This window comes from Oncorhynchus gorbuscha, linkage group LG02, assembly GCF_021184085.1.
Source record: "Oncorhynchus gorbuscha isolate QuinsamMale2020 ecotype Even-year linkage group LG02, OgorEven_v1.0, whole genome shotgun sequence".
NCBI classification, from domain to species: domain Eukaryota; kingdom Metazoa; phylum Chordata; class Actinopteri; order Salmoniformes; family Salmonidae; genus Oncorhynchus; species Oncorhynchus gorbuscha.
Window position 1 is genome coordinate 63,056,275 of NC_060174.1, and position 16,787 is coordinate 63,073,061.

A 16,787-nucleotide genomic window follows, 5' to 3' on the forward strand; every position below is an offset into this window, starting at 1 on the left:
AGAACACTTTTAAAGCCTCAAAGGATAAGACGATCCAACTTTCAAAACAAGTCGTTTTTTGGCTAGCCACAGCAGTCAACTAGCCAGCTAGGTAGCCGTTTAGCTTTCTAGCACATTCACACATTTCTTTTGTAAACAATTACCAGTGGTGGAAAAAAAGAACCCAATTGTCATACTTGAGTGAAAGTAAAGATACCTTAATAGAAAAGGACTCAAGTTAAAGTTTGTCACCCAGTAAAATACTACTTGAGTAAAAGTCTCAAAGTATTTGGCTTTAAATTACACGTATCAGAAGTTAATGTAATTTGCAAAAAATATACCTAAATATCAAAAGTAAAAGTATGAGTCATTCAAATTCCTTATATTAAGCAAACCAGGTGGCACAATTATTTTTATTTATGCATAGCCAGGGGCACACAGACACTCAGACATTATTTACAAACAAAGAATTTGTGTTTAATGAGTCCACCAGATCAGAGACAATAGGTATGTTCTCCTGATAAGTGCGTGAATTGGACCATTTTCTGTTCAGCTAAGCATTCAAAATGTAACGAGCACTTTTGGGTGTGGGGGGGGGGGGGGGTTGAAATGTAGCTTGAAGTATCCGATTCCATGTGCTTTTTGGCTGTTCAGACTGCAGGGAAAAGAACATATTCTAATTGGATATACAAATAAATAGAATTTGAACTTCAAACTTCCATTGTGATCGTGGTTTTAGGTCATTGACTTCAATTGAAACAGAAAAAATGAGAGAGTTGGATGTCTCGCTTCTTCTTCCGTCTCTGGTAAAGCTCTTAATTCACCTGGCTAAACCAAGAGGTTATGCGGTAGGCTTCAGCTGGTGCCACTATGTAGGAGATGGGAGACCACGTAGCATCTAGGGTGGAGACAGGGGGAGATGAATGGGAGGGAAAGGGAGAGGGGGTATCTGTGAGTAGAGTGCTGTCAAATAAGGTCAAGTCAAATATGAGTGTGTGTGGAATATGAAGAAGAGAGCAGGGTTCGAATTTCACACCCAAATTAGTGATCACTGAGGAGAGGGGAAGGATGTGGCCATCTATGACTGGACACAGATATTAATAAGAAAACAAATCCCTTAAAGACAATATCACCAAGGGCAGGTTAGTTGAAAAATCTATCGTGCTGTCTTGTATAAGCTAACCTGTAAAGGCTAATGGAGCATCACATTTACCCGTTACAATCTGCTAGCTAGAAAAAGGTGTCGTCCACGAGAGCACTAGTCCCTGGAAGATGGTAGTTTTGTGTTGACTATTTTAATGACCCAGGGGATGGATATAACGCTCACTACTGCTGAGCTACACTTAAAATATAGAAATACAGGAAGGAGAGATCTGAGCAGCGTAACTGTAACATCTACTCCCGCTCTCCCTATCCGGCGTTCAACGTTACAGGTCTACTAACCACTGGTCCTGGCAACCCATCATTATGCACACCTGGCAACCCTCATTACGCACACCTGCATCCCATCATGAGGCACACCTGCACCCCATCAAGAGGCACACCTGGACTCATGGACTCAATCACTTCCCTGACTACTCCCCCTTTATCTAGCACTCCCTAGCATCACTCTTCGGGTAGTATTGGTTATGTTTCCTTGTCAGACGGTTCTCTTCTTTTGTATCTTTCTACGTTCATTATTATTCAAACTCAGTAACTGCACCTGCTTCTTGACTCCCTGCGTCGACGTTACAGTTGCGGTCAGCTAAAGAATGTAGAATCAGCACCTTTACTGCCAACATCAGCACATTTACCTCCGAAGCCAGCATCAGCAGAGCTAAAAATGGAGCCTGGGGAAGGTCAATGGAAAACAAACTTCCTCCTACCCCCTCCTTTGACGTCCTTCTGGAGGTCAACAAATGCAACGAAGAATGGGACTGGGGTGGGGGGATAACTCTGACGGTATATACAGTGCCTTTCGGGAAAGTATTCAGACCCCTTGACTTTTTCCACATTTTGTTACATTACAAAATTGATTAAATTAATACAAATCCTCAACAATCTACACACTATCCCATAATGGCAAAGCGAAAACAGTTTTTAGAAATGTTTGCAAATGCATTTAAAATTAAAAACACAAGTATTCAGACCCTTTGTTATGAGACTTGAAATTTAGCTCAGGTGCATCCTGTTTCCATTGATCATCCTTGAGATGTTTCCACAACTTGAATGGAGTCCACCTGTGGTACATTAAAATGATTGGACATGATCTGGAAAGGCACACACCTGTCTATATCTGGTCCCACAATTGACAGTGCATGTCAAACCATGAGGTCGAGGGAAGTTCTACTTCAAGCGTTGCGATGAGCTGCTGGCAAACACAGGAAAGTGCTGTTTGAATTAATGCTTACATCAGACTGCTCTATCATATCAAATCTTTGGCTCAATTATAATACAATAAACACACAGAAATACGAGCCTTCAGTCATTAATTTGGTCTAATCCGGAAACTATCATTTCGAAAACAAAACGTTTATTCTTTCAGTGAAATATGGAACCGTTCGGTATTTTATCTAACGGGTGGCAACCCTAACTCTAAATATTGCTGTTACATTGCACAACCTTCAATGTTATGTCATAATTATGTAAAATTCTGGCAAATTAATTACTGTCTTTGTTAGGAAGATATGGTCTTCACACAGCTCTAGACGAGCCAGACGGCCAAAAATGCTGCATATACCCCGACTCTGCTTACACGGAACGCAAGAGAAGTGACACAATTTCCCTTGTTAATATTGCCTGCTAACATGAATTTCTTTTAACTAAATATGCAGGTTTAAAAATATATACTTGTGTATTGATTTTAAGAAAGGCATTGATGCTTATGGTTAGGTACATTGGTGCTACGATTGTGCTAACTACAAACATTTAACCAGTTAAAGATCATGAATAAATGACAGTGAACTACACAATAAATATTGTATTAAAAACAATGAATATAAGAGTTGGCTGTAACATGAATACAAACAAAGTGAGTGTGTGTATGTGTGAGTGTGAGTGTAAGCGTGTGAGTGTGCATATTATGGTGCGGTGGACAGACAAGTCAGTGGACAGGGAATGTGTGTGTCACCTCTGATTCGGACCCTGTCCAGTCCCACACAAATCAGGACTCCAGTATTACAAGGACTATACATTTGTAATGGATCTTATTACACAATAGTTACCGGTAAAGTTCCAGATTCCCAATGTAAACCATACACTAATTCCATAACAACTGTTAGCAACAGTAGTGTAACACAGTCAGCAAGTAAATGCTAGAATATGGACCATAGCACAACATATTTACATAAAATAACATCTATGTCAAAACGGATGAGCAAATTACACTGAACAAAAATATAAATGCAACATGCAACAATTTCAAAGATTTTACTGAGTTACAGTTCATATAAGGAAACCAGTCAATTTAAATAAATACATGAGGCCCTAATCAATGGATTTCACATGACTGGGAATAAAGTTATGCATCTGTGGGTCACAGATACCTTAAAAAAGGTAGGGGCGTGGATCAGAAAACCAGTCAGTATCTGGTGTGACAACCATTTGCCTCATGCAGCTAGATATCTCCTTAGCATAGAGTTGATCTGTGGATGTTGTTCCACTCCTCTTCAATGGCTGTGCTAGGGAGGTCAAAGACCTGGTCGTATGGAGCCAGGACAACCACCTCTCCCTCAACATGCTCAAGACAAAGGAGATGATTGTGGACAACAGGAAAAGGAGGACCGAGCACGCCCCTCATCGACGGGGGCTGTAGTGGAGCAGGTTGAGAGCTTCAAGTTTCTTGGTGTCCATATGACCAACAAACTATCATGGTCCAAACACACCAAGATAGTCGTGAAGAGGGAACAACAAAGCCTATTCCCCCTCAGGAGACTGAAAAGATTTGGCATGGGTCCTCAGATCCTAAAAAGTTCTACAGCTGCACCATCGAGGGCATCACTGCCTGTTATGGCAACTGCTCGGCCTCCATCCGCAACGCATTACAGAAGGTAGTGCGTATGTAGCGTAGTTCATTCTGGGTTGTGTACTTTTAATTAGGACGCTGCCACAACTGAAGGTCTGCTAGTTGAATTATTTGTATTTACCCTGCACACGAAGAGACAACACACATTATGTTAACCCTTGGCGCAGTCCTAGCTCTCAGGCACCTGCGCAAGCACATGGACACTCACTCAAACACTATCCCAAGTACTCACAAGTTACAATAGATACCCTAGTTAGCGAGCTTTGTGAAACTTGTTAACATAAATCTTTATATTATCCACATTGTAACAAACTTATGGTAGCATAACAGTACATTGTGTAACATTATGACAGTTTTATATTAAACAATTTCGGAGCCAAGGACAACATACCTTTCTAGCTGAAGGTCAGGCAAAAGAGAACACCAAGGGGGGTACGGAAATACAGATAACCCGCGATGGTCCAAACCAAAATATACAAAACTCAAAATGTATGTACAATATTAATATGAAAAAGTGTTTGTACGCCAAAGAAAAACATTAGCTATGCAGCTGTAATAAAAATTTAAAAAATACACTAAATTATTATTATCAAATTATTAACATCCCCTCTTGACCTGACCTATTTGAATTGTTCCTTGTGTGCAACTTGGTGCATAATCTAGGGGAACAACATCACACTGCTACACGTACAGCCCAGTATATCACTGGGGCCAAGCTTTCTGCCATCCAGGACCTCTATACCAGGTGGTGTCAGAGGAAGGCCCTAAAAATTGTAGACTGTTCTCTCTGCTACCGCACGGCAAGCAGTACCGGAGCGCCAAGTCTAGGTCCAAAAGACTTCTTAACAGCTTCTATCCCCATGACATAAGACCGCTGCTACTACTCTCTGTTTATTATCTATGCATAGTCACTTTAACTCTACCTACATGTACATATTACGTCAACTAACCGATGCCCCTGCACATTGACTCTGTACCGGTATCCCCTGTTTATAGCCTCACTATTGTTACTCTTTATAGCCTCGCTACTGCTCTTTAATTATGTTACTTTTATTTTTTACATATCTATTTTTTACTTAACACTTATTTTTCTGACACCAAACTGCAGTCACTCCCGGTGAGGACGACAAGCACGCAGATGAGCTTCCCTGAGACAGTTTCTGACAGTTTGTGCAGAAATTCTTCAGTTGTGCAAAGAAATAAGCTTTTTTGTGGACATGGGAAATATTTTATTTCAGCTCATGAAACATGGGACCAACACTTTACATGTTGCATTTATATTTTAGTTCAGTATAGTTCATAACTGGAATACAATATAATAATATAATCTAACTCAAACAATACCATTTCCATAAAAATAACTTGGGAAAACAGGAATAATATCTAATTCAAACGATACCATTTCAAACAGGGTAACGGTTTTGTCCTCTTCTGAGGAAGAGTAGGAAGGATCGGACCAATACGCAGCGTGGTAAGTGTCCATAATATAATTTTAATGAAATATAACTGAACACAGAAAACAAAAGAATAAGAGAATAAATGGAAATATCTAATTCAAACGATACCATTTCAAACAGGGTAACAGTTTTGTCCTCTTCTGAGGAAGAGTAGGAAGGATCGGACCAATACGCAGCGTAGTAAGTGTCCATAATATAATTTTAATGAAATATAACTGAACACAGAAAACAAAAGAATAAGAGAATAAATGGAAACCGACACAGTCCCGTATGGAGCAAACACTGACACAGAAAATAATCACCCACAACCAGGCTACCTGTAACGGTTGTCTTGGGTGGAAGAAGGGTCGGACCAAAGCACAGAGTGGTAAGTGTTCATGATGATTTATTCAAAATGAACTGAACACTGAAATACAAAACAATAAACGATGTGAACAAAACGAAAAACTAAATAGTACCGTGTGGCCCAAACACTCACACGGAAACAAACACCCACCAACCAAAAGTGAAACCCAGGCTACCTAAGTATGATTCTCAATCAGGGACAACGATTGACAGCTGCCTCTGATTGAGAACCATACTAGGCCGAACTCAAAACGCCAACATAGAGAAAAACGCACATAGACTGCCCACCCAACTCACGCCCTGACCATACTCAAACAAAGACAAAACAAAGGAACTAAGGTCAGAACGTGACACTACCTAAGTATGATTCTCAATCAGAGACACCGATCGACGGCTGCCTCTGATTGAGAACCATACCAGGCCAAACACAGAAATACAACATAGTTGTATTTCCGCGCATCAAAAGTTGCCTAATTACCGGGGGGGGGGGATGGGGGAAACTGCTTGCCGCGTGCAGTGCTCAAGTTCAGAACGACTGTCAGTCAAAACAGAGCTGTGAATCGCAGAGCCTGAGCTCTGACATCATATATAGCATGTTACTGTATAGCCTCTACGTTACAATTTAGGCTCTTATTTAGTGCCCAAATCTGCTATTTTCAACCCGTTTACAGGTATGAAATTACTAAGCAGGAGAGGGAGCACTTAAGTTTCTGGGATATGTAGTGGAAAATGGCAGGTGATAGCAGGAGGTGGTGATCAGAGTATAAAGCAACAGGGAGTAGCTATGCAGATCCAAGAGATGATGGGACCAGGACACAGCGCACAGTAGGCTATAGGAACGTGTCTGTCATGAATGGCTGGGCTAAGTCAGACAGAAAGGGGTGTCTATAGATTGGGATAAAACCTTAGGTCAGCGATGTAGCAACGACTTGCTGGGCGAGAGTTTCCACGTGTCAGGGACAACATCCTCTTGCCTGTGAGGGTCTCCTTTATCTGACGGGTTCAAACTTTCTACGTCCGACAGTGTGCTGCCTATGACATATTCAACTGATTGAATTGGGAGAAAGGGATCATTACATATAAACAAAAGATATGAGCAAAACGCATGGAATCTAACCTGGAATGCTGCCTATAGCAGCACCATCAACTCCTCCTTTGCCTCGGTTTCCTCCTTCAGAACGTTCTGCCGCCAGAGTTGTGTTTCCAGTGCTAAAACAGGAAGGGGGACTTACACGTCATAGATACTTTCAAATACATTGCCTTTATACTCTGTGCAAAATGATGGGATATCAACACAATCCTGAAAAAATGGGCCCTCTCAATACTTAACTGATTCCTAGTTTTAAAATTCCTACCTTGCCCTGACCCTGGCTAAGTAATAGAGGAGGGAATCCATGAGGGTGTCAACACGATGAGCTGGTGTCATCTCTTTTGTGATCTTCCCAAACTTTTGTAGGTAAGACCACAATCTTCATTTGTTCTCTGTCAGCAAGCCTGCTACCAGTCACATATCTGGTACCATCTGTGACCTGAAATGTAAAGTACAATCAGAAACCATAATGAGCATTACAATGGGGGATGTTTAATTAAGGATCTAGGACAGATTACAACTAGGTGTTGATGAATACCGTCAGGGCAACGGTCTGCAACTATACACAGCAGCAGTGTATAACAGATGAAATGATCAAGAAAAAAACCCAAGTTGTAATTATCTGCCAGTCACCATTGTAAGCATATTCATGAAAGGCTGGCACTGCAAATGTGGTGTCCACCATCAGATTGGGACTGTTTTTGTAAATGTCAAAACAATTCAGTGTAAAGAGCATTTATTTCATGCATTTTTGTGTAAACCATTACTTCAAAGTGGGTATGTAGAAATCCGTATCAAGCCATTCATAAAACTGTATCAAGCCATTCATGAATGTCACTACAGGGTGGTTAAATATTCAATACATGATCTAATGTATCATTATAGCTAACATACAGTGCGCTTCAAAAGCATTGGAACAGTGGCACTTTTTGTTGTTGTTTTGGCTCTGTACTCCAGCACTTTGGATTTGAAATGATACAATGATATAATTGAAGAGCAGACTGTCAGCTTTCATTTGAGGGTATTTTCATCGATATCGGGTGAACTGTTTAGAAATTACAGAACTTTATGTACATAGTCCCCCCATTATAGGGGACTAAAAGTATTGGGACAAATTCACCTTTAAGTATATTAACCTTCACTGTATCACAAATTAGCTTACTGAGACTTTAAACAATGACTGTACACAGTGGCGATTTTAGCATGTAAATCTTGGTGGGGTAAACTCAAAAGACATTTTTTTAGGTGCATGGCAGCAAGGACCACTACACAACACAACACTAAACAATACATTAATTGCACTATAATGGCGACAAGCGGTGCCCACAAACTCTTAGGTCCTACATAAAGCTGTACTAACAGCAGAGCTTTCTTTCCAGCACAATGGAGTGAATCCTTACCACCGCTACACCTGGCTATCAGCAGAGCCTTGTCTGGCTTCATTTAGCCTCATTTACTGCCTTTTTAAAAAACGTAGCTGATATGGCTGACTTGTTTAAACAAATATGGTTTCTACTGACAATTGAGATGGCATAAGGGAATGATGAGCGGATAAGAGGCATTCCGTAATTTCGATGAAGACATTAATGAGCGAACTAAGACGTACGTCGTCAATATAACTATGTGTTCAGCACTTTTGAAATGTACAGTGACAGAATGCAGAACATTCCCTGTACACCAAGTCAGAATCATAGGATAAATAAAGGGGGCATATAAGCAGACAATGAAAGCTCTTACAATATTAGATGATGACATTGCTCAAAAAACAGGTTATAGGCTACATGTGCACCACCGAGTCAGAAACAGTAACGTTAAGCAAAATTAAGAGGTGAAAATAGGCCAAATTATTAGGATGAGGCACATGGGCTACTAACAGCTTCATACACAACATACACTTAGTATTTGTTTCTTAGCTACTGTATACATATCTCCCTGGCATATTACATCATTTATGCAGCAGCATATAATACATTTTTGGACTCACCTTGTTGTGATGTGCTCACTTGAACAGGGTGGCGCAGCAATTCTTTGTGGATAAATGTTGTCATCAAAGAGAAAGATTTAGAATTACGAGTTCGATGACCTTTCAAAACGTATTTTCCCAGTCGGAACTCGTTCATTCCCGACTTCCCGGCACTTCCGATCTATGGCTCCCGATCAGCTCTTGGTGTATTTTTCCAAGTCGGAGGAAATCGGAGCAAACCCGGAGTAAAATGTAACGTCGCAGCTCGTAAAGTGTAATCACATACCGATTTGAGGTTGTTGGCTTTCACGGGCACTTGCGGTGTCCTGATCATTTTCAAACAGGTTGAATATAGTCAGCCCCAGGTTCCAGTTCACAGCTGCAGAACTGCAGCCACCCTAATCTAGTACACGTGATTCTAATAATTAACTGGTTGATAAGCTGAATCGGCTTAGTTACAACTGGGGTTGTAGCGAAGACCTTCAGGAGGGTATCTTTCCAGGAAAAGGTTTGGAGAGCCCTTTTACTGTTACTAAGTGGACTATAGAGTACCACAGTGTGAGTCATAATACCCATAAAACTCAAGAGGTCCACACAGGGAAATAATAATAATAATAATATATGCCATTTAGCAGACGCTTTTATCCAAAGCGACTTACAGTCATGTGTGCATACATTCTATGTATGGGTGGTCCCGGGAATCGAACCCACTACCCTGGCGTTACAAGCGCCATGCTCTACCAACTGAGCTACAGAAGGTTCCAATAATAGTTTTTCCACCATTCATTTTTCCCATAGATTTTAGAAACACTTCAAATAAGGGCTGTGTTTCATGTAGGGTTACCCTAACGTGACGTTTTGATAACTGTGTAAATCTCTCTAGGACAAGCTGACTTTTATCAATATATTCGCATGTATTTACCCCCAAAAAATGAAATGCTAATTAGCTGCTAATGTGGCTATCATAAAGAACTACAAATGCCATGATGATCTGGTGCGAGACTGCCGAATCGATGCGTAGGTAAGAATCTCTGGATTAACTGTCTAATGTTAACTAAATATATGAATTAATAATTAGGCTACTTTTCTTTATGTTGACGTGGATGAAAGCTGACACCTCTAAGGAGGGTATTCTTGTCCGTAGGTTTCCCATAGAGAACTGTAGAGAGGGGTGTTTTGTCCTTAATTAACCATCACATGAAGAAAATTGATTTGTGATAGGTCATAGTTAATGCTGAAGAGAAGGTGTTCATTCATAGAGTTTAGCTAAGCATGGAATTCCAAATGTTCTTCCTGGGTCCCAGTATAGATCACGAAAATGTCATTCAAATTTCTCCGAATTTGGAGAATATTGGAGAGAAAAGGGTTAAGGTCTGGATTCAGCACCACCTGTTTTTCAAACATTCCTAGATATAGGTTAGTATAATTAGGAGCCATAGTGCTCCCCATCGCTGTCCTTTTGGTCTGGAAGAAGAAGTCTCCTCTGAAGAGAAAATAGTTGGAGGTTAGTACCAGTTCAGCCATGTCCACAATACAATTGGTGCTGGGTAGAGCATTAGGGGGACTTTCATTGAGGTAGAACATGAGGGCCTCTAGGCCACCCTGATGGGGGTGTATATAGACTGGTAACATCAAAAATACACAAAATAGAATTTTCAGGTATATAGTCCACAGATTTTTTTTTTAAATGTATAAAATCAATAGAGTCTCTAGTATACGTGGGGAGGGAGATCACCCAGGGTTTCACAAATATTCTCTGTCAGAGATCCATTACTGCTCACAATGGGCCTGCCTGGTATAGGTGGCGTCATGATCTTGTGAATTTTGGGTAGAGCGTCTATGACAGGTGCGGTTGGACAGTCAACTTCAATCTAGTCATATTCTGTCTTTGTAATTTCCCCTTCATTCAAAAAGGTTGACAATATATCATGGATCAGAGACTTTAATTGATTAGTAGTGTACTTTGGGAGTCAGCATCACTAAGTTGTTTCAGAATTTGTCTCAGAATGTCCTTTGCATAGTCTGCTGCATTTAGGATCACTATTGCACCTCCATTGTCGGCAGGTTTTATGATGATACTGGAGTAATTTTTCAGTCACATAAGAGATTATTTCTCTGCTTTGGACATATTGTGGAATACCTTGTATTATTTTTTCTTAGCCAGGAGATTATGTACATCTTTCTCAACTAGGCGGCAATATGTTTCAAGAGAGGGATTTCTTTTGGGTGGTCAATTTTTTTTTTCCTTTTCCTCTTGAAATATGTATTTTCCCTCGTCATGTCCTCAGGGCGAGAGTCAAGTTCATTGTCATTTGAGGTTATCAATTGGAAAAACATTAGCACTTGTTTCAGTTTCCTGTCTGGTTGCTAATATCGTTCAATAGATGAATATTGGCAGGTACATAGGGAGCAACCCCATTACCGAAAAAATGTAGTTAATCTCAAACTATGCAAAAAAATGTAGTTAATCTCAAACTACGCAAAAAAAATGTTTGAAAGTCTGTAACTGTATCAAAGTCAATGGCCTGTGATGTTGGGACAAATGATCGTGCCTTACCTAGGGCAGATGAACATGTATCAGATATAGACCTGTTGGACAGGTTCATTACCATGTCTTGCTCCGGCGACTTTGGGTGTTGTCTTACATAGGGAAACCCAGTAGAAGCCTAAAGACACAGATCAGTGAGTACCGCAGCAACATACGGACAGGTGAGAGAACAAAAAATCTGGTTGCTGCTCATTTTGTACAAGCTGGACATCCTATTAGTTCTCGGAGATACATTGGAATACAAAGGGTCAAGATGTCACACGGGGGAGGGGACACTGAGAGGAAACTTCTTCAACAGGAATCTTTCTGGATCCACAGCCTGAACTCGTGGCCTTAACGAGGAGTTTGACTTGAAACCGTTTTTATAGTTTCAATAATTATAAATTGTGTTTTTTTTTTATTATTCTAATTGAATATTGTATGTGTATGTATATTACTATAAATATTGATCACATTCTCTGGTACAATCATATATTTTGATACATTGAATATTAATATTGTGAAACGAGTTTATACATTTTTTACCTCCTGTTTCAGGAAGTGATGTCACTGAGTACTGCCCATATAAATAGGACCTTCCATCCTGGGATATGGATGCCTGATGAAGACCTAAGGGTTGAAAAGTTGTAAATAAATATCACCTGGGAGCATGAGAAGCAGTGTGCAGTGTTTTCCATTCTGTTTTCCAGGAGTGTACATGCTATCATGCCTCTGGTCAGGTCTCTGTAAACCAGCGTAGCTTGTTTTCTTCTAAAAGATGACATCTGTAAAGAAAGAAAAACAAGACAATGACAACTAAGTTTGATTCATTCTAAATGCAGATATAATATTAATTACATTTAAATGATCTGATACACAGGACACAGTTATCCATCATCATGCATGACGAGTGTAGGTACATTTCTTAAACTCTCAAATGTTTTCTTATAGGGAATCTGTTATGGGTAGGAAGTTGTGCTTCACATAGACACAAGTATGGGTTGGATTACATATATAAAAAATAAATACATATATATATATATATACAGTATATATACAGTGTATATATATATATATATATATATATATGATAGCGATAGATAAACAATATACAGTTGAAGTCAGACGTTTACATACACTTAGGTACACAAATTTATTGTTAACAAACTATAGTTTTTGCAAGTCGGTTAGGACATCTACTTTGTGCATGACACAAGTAATTTTTCCGACAATTGTTTCCAGACAGATTATTTCACTTATGACAATTCCAGTGGGTCAGAAGTTTACATACACTAAGTTGACTGTGCCTTTAAACAGCTTGTAAAATTCCAGAAAATGAAGTCATGGCTTTAAAAGCTTCTGATAGGCTAATTGACATCATTTGAGTCAATTGGAGGTGTACCCGTGGAGGTATTTCATGGCCTACCTTCAAACTCAGTGCCTTTTTGCTTGACATAGGAAAATCAAAAGAGATCAGCTAGGACCTCAGAAAACAAATTGTAGACCTCCACAAGTCTGGTTTATCCTTGGGAGCCATTTCCAAATGCCTGAAGGTACCATGTTCATCTCTACAAACAATAGTACACAAGTTTAAACACCATGGGACCACACAGCCGTCATACTGCTCAGGAATGAGACGCGTTCTGTCCCCTAGAGATGAACGTACTTTGGTGCGAAAAGGGCAAATCAATCCCAGAACAACAGCAAAGGACGTTATGACGATGCTGGAGGAAACAGGTACAAAAGTATCTATATCCACAGTAAAACAAGTCCTATGTCGACATAACCTGAAAGGCCGTTCAGCAAGGAAGAAGCCACTGCTCCAAAACCGCCATAAAAAAGCCAGACTACGGTTTGCAACTGCACATGGGGACAAAGATCGTACTTTTTGGAGAAATGTCATTTACATTTACATTTAAGTCATTTAGCAGACGCTCTTATCCAGAGCGACTTACAAATTGGTGCATTCACCTTATGACATCCAGTGGAACAACCACTTTACAATAGTGCATCTAAATATTTTAAGGGGGGGGGGGGTGAGAAGGATTATTTTATCCTATCCTAGGTATTCCTTAAAGAGGTGGGGTTTCAGGTGTCTCCGGAAGGTGGTGATTGACTCCGCTGTCCTGGCGTCGTCAGGGAGTTTGTTCCACCATTGGGGAGCCAGAGCAGCGAACAGTTTTGACTGAGCTGAGCGGGAACTGTACTTCCTCAGTGGTAGGGAGGCGAGCAGGCCAGAGGTGGATGAACGCAGTGCCCTTATTTGGGTGTAGGGCCTGATCAGAGCCTGGAGGTACTGAGGTGCCGTTCCCCTCACAGCTCCGTAGGCAAGCACCATGGTCTTGTAGCGGATGCGAGCTTCAACTGGAAGCCAGTGGAGAGAACGGAGGAGCGGGGTGACGTGAGAGAACTTGGGAAGGTTAAACACCAGATGGGCTGCGGCGTTCTGGATGAGTTGTAGGGGTTTAATGGCACAGGCAGGGAGCCCAGCCAACAGCGAGTTGCAGTAATCCAGACGGGAGATGACAAGTGCCTGGATTAGGACCTGCGCCGCTTCCTGTGTGAGGCAGGGTCGTACTCTGCGGATGTTGTAGAGCATGAACCTACAGGAACGGGCCACCGCCTTGATGTTAGTTGAGAACGACAGGGTGTTGTCCAGGATCACGCCAAGGTTCTTAGCGCTCTGGGAGGAGGACACAATGGAGTTGTCAACCGTGATGGCGAGATCATGGAACGGGCAGTCCTTCCCCGGGAGGAAGAGCAGCTCCGTCTTGCCGAAGTTCAGCTTGAGGTGGTGATCCGTCATCCACACTGATATGTCTGCCAGACATGCAGAGATGCGATTCGCCACCTGGTCATCAGAAGGGGGAAAGGAGAAGATTAATTGTGTGTCGTCTGCATAGCAATGATAGGAGAGACCATGTGAGGTTATGACAGAGCCAAGTGACTTGGTGTATAGCGAGAATAGGAGAGGGCCTAGAACAGAGCCCTGGGGGACACCAGTGGTGAGAGCGCGTGGTGAGGAGACAGATTCTCGCCACGCCACCTGGTAGGAGCGACCTGTCAGGTAGGACGCAATCCAAGCGTGGGCCGCGCCGGAGATGCCCAACTCGGAGAGGGTGGAGAGGAGGATCTGATGGTTCACAGTATCGAAGGCAGCCGATAGGTCTAGAAGGATGAGAGCAGAGGAGAGAGAGTTAGCTTTAGCGGTGCGGAGCGCCTCCGTGATACAGAGAAGAGCAGTCTCAGTTGAATGACTAGTCTTGAAACCTGACTGATTTGGATCAAGAAGGTCATTCTGAGAGAGATAGCGGGAGAGCTGACCAAGGACGGCACGTTCAAGAGTTTTGGAGAGAAAAGAAAGAAGGGATACTGGTCTGTAGTTGTTGACATCGGAGGGATCGAGTGTAGGTTTTTTCAGAAGGGGTGCAACTCTCGCTCTCTTGAAGACGGAAGGGACGTAGCCAGCGGTCAGGGATAAGTTGATGAGCGAGGTGAGGTAAGGGAGAAGGTCTCCGGAAATGGTCTGGAGAAGAGAGGAGGGGATAGGGTCGAGCGGGCAGGTTGTTGGGCGGCCGGCCGTCACAAGACGCGAGATTTCATCTGGAGAGAGAGGGGAGAAAGAGGTCAGAGCACAGGGTAGGGCAGTGTGAGCAGAACCAGCGGTGTTGTTTGACTTAGCAAACGAGGATCGGATGTCGTCGATCTTCTTTTCAAAATGGTTGACGAAGTCATCTGCAGAGAGGGAGGAGGGGGGGGGAGGGGCAGGAGGATTCAGGAGGGAGGAGAAGGTGGCAAAGAGCTTCCTAGGGTTAGAGGCAGATGCTTGGAATTTAGAGTGGTAGAAAGTGGCTTTAGCAGCAATGTCCTCTGGTCTCATGGAACAAAAATAGTACTGTTTGGCCATAATGACAATCGTTATGCTTGGAGGAAAAGGGGGACGCTTGCAAGCCGAAGAACACCATCCCAACCGTGAAGCAAGGGGGTGGCAGCGTCATGTTGTGGGGGTGCTTAGCTGCAGGAGGGACTGGTGCACTTCACAAAATAGATGGCATCATGAGGAGGAAATTGTGCGAGCAAGGAGGCCTACAAACCTGACTCAGTTACAAAAGCTCTGTCAGCAGGAAGGCTACCCAAAACATTTTACCCAAGTTAAACAGTTTAAAGGCAATGCTACCAAATACTAATTGAGTGTGTGTAAACTTCTGACCCACTGGGAATGTGATGAAAGAAATCAAGCTGAAATAAATCACTCAACTATTATTGACTTTTCACATTCTTAAAATAAAGTGGTGATCCTAACTGACCTAAGACAGGGAATTTTTACAAGGATTAAATGTCAGGAATTGTGAAAAACTGAGTTTAAATGATTTGGCTCAGGTGTATGTAAACTTCCGACTTCAACTGTACATACCTGTGCCTTTCATCCCAACTGTCATTTAATTTGATTGGTGTAAACAAGAGATAGGGGGATTTCCCACCATAATGCGCATACCAGTCATTTTTATTTCAGATTCATTAAAACAAGTGATCAAGAGCACACTTCAGGCTTAAGGACATAAACTGCATCCTGACATGGATTTAAAAGTATAGAAATTGTGTAAACATTGGCTAGAGTGCGTTTAAGTCCATGGGCGAAAGTGTACTAGTGCACACTTTGGGATAAGTGTGGAGAATTAAGATGCAACCAGAGAATGGATAAATAAGATGCTGCCAAACACCCCCAAAAAATAAATGAAGATGCCAAAAATATTGACTTTATGGACTGACTTGTTCTGTATGGGATGACCTGAAGAGATACTTTGAGGCAAGCTGACTGTGTTGATGCTTTGCCTCCAGTCAATGCTGACTGACATCCCTATAGAGGTCTCCACAGACCCAGCTGGGGCTTTCCCACCAAGACCCAATAGGCATAAACACATTTTTTTTAATTAGAGACCCGTTCCAAATGGATCAGAGGACAACTTGACCCGTTCCATATCGACAGACCTGTTCAGATGATGCAGACCCGGTCGGATCCGAGTGAGGGAAGCAGCAAAAAAAATCATTGTTTAAGCTACTTTATCAAACGGAGATGATACCGCGTGAGAGGAGGAAGAGAGATATGATGCTCTAGCAGGCGGGGTGGGTTGTACTGTGAGTGAGTGACACAGGGGGCAGGGAGGAGCAGGGGGGGGGAGGAGGAGAGGGAAAGGGGATGAGCAGGCAGGAGGGAGAGACGGCAAACAACCAAGCCAACTCGCCCTATAATAGACTGCATGCAATAGCTGGGTTATTTATCATCAAATATGATTACATAGTACCTGTCTTTGCTGCATCAAATCAGGAGAATTAGTAAGCATTAGCTAACTAGGGTAATTGAGGCTACACGGCACGCGCTTTCTCATCCTACAGTTACAAAGAACACCTCCATTGAAATGTTA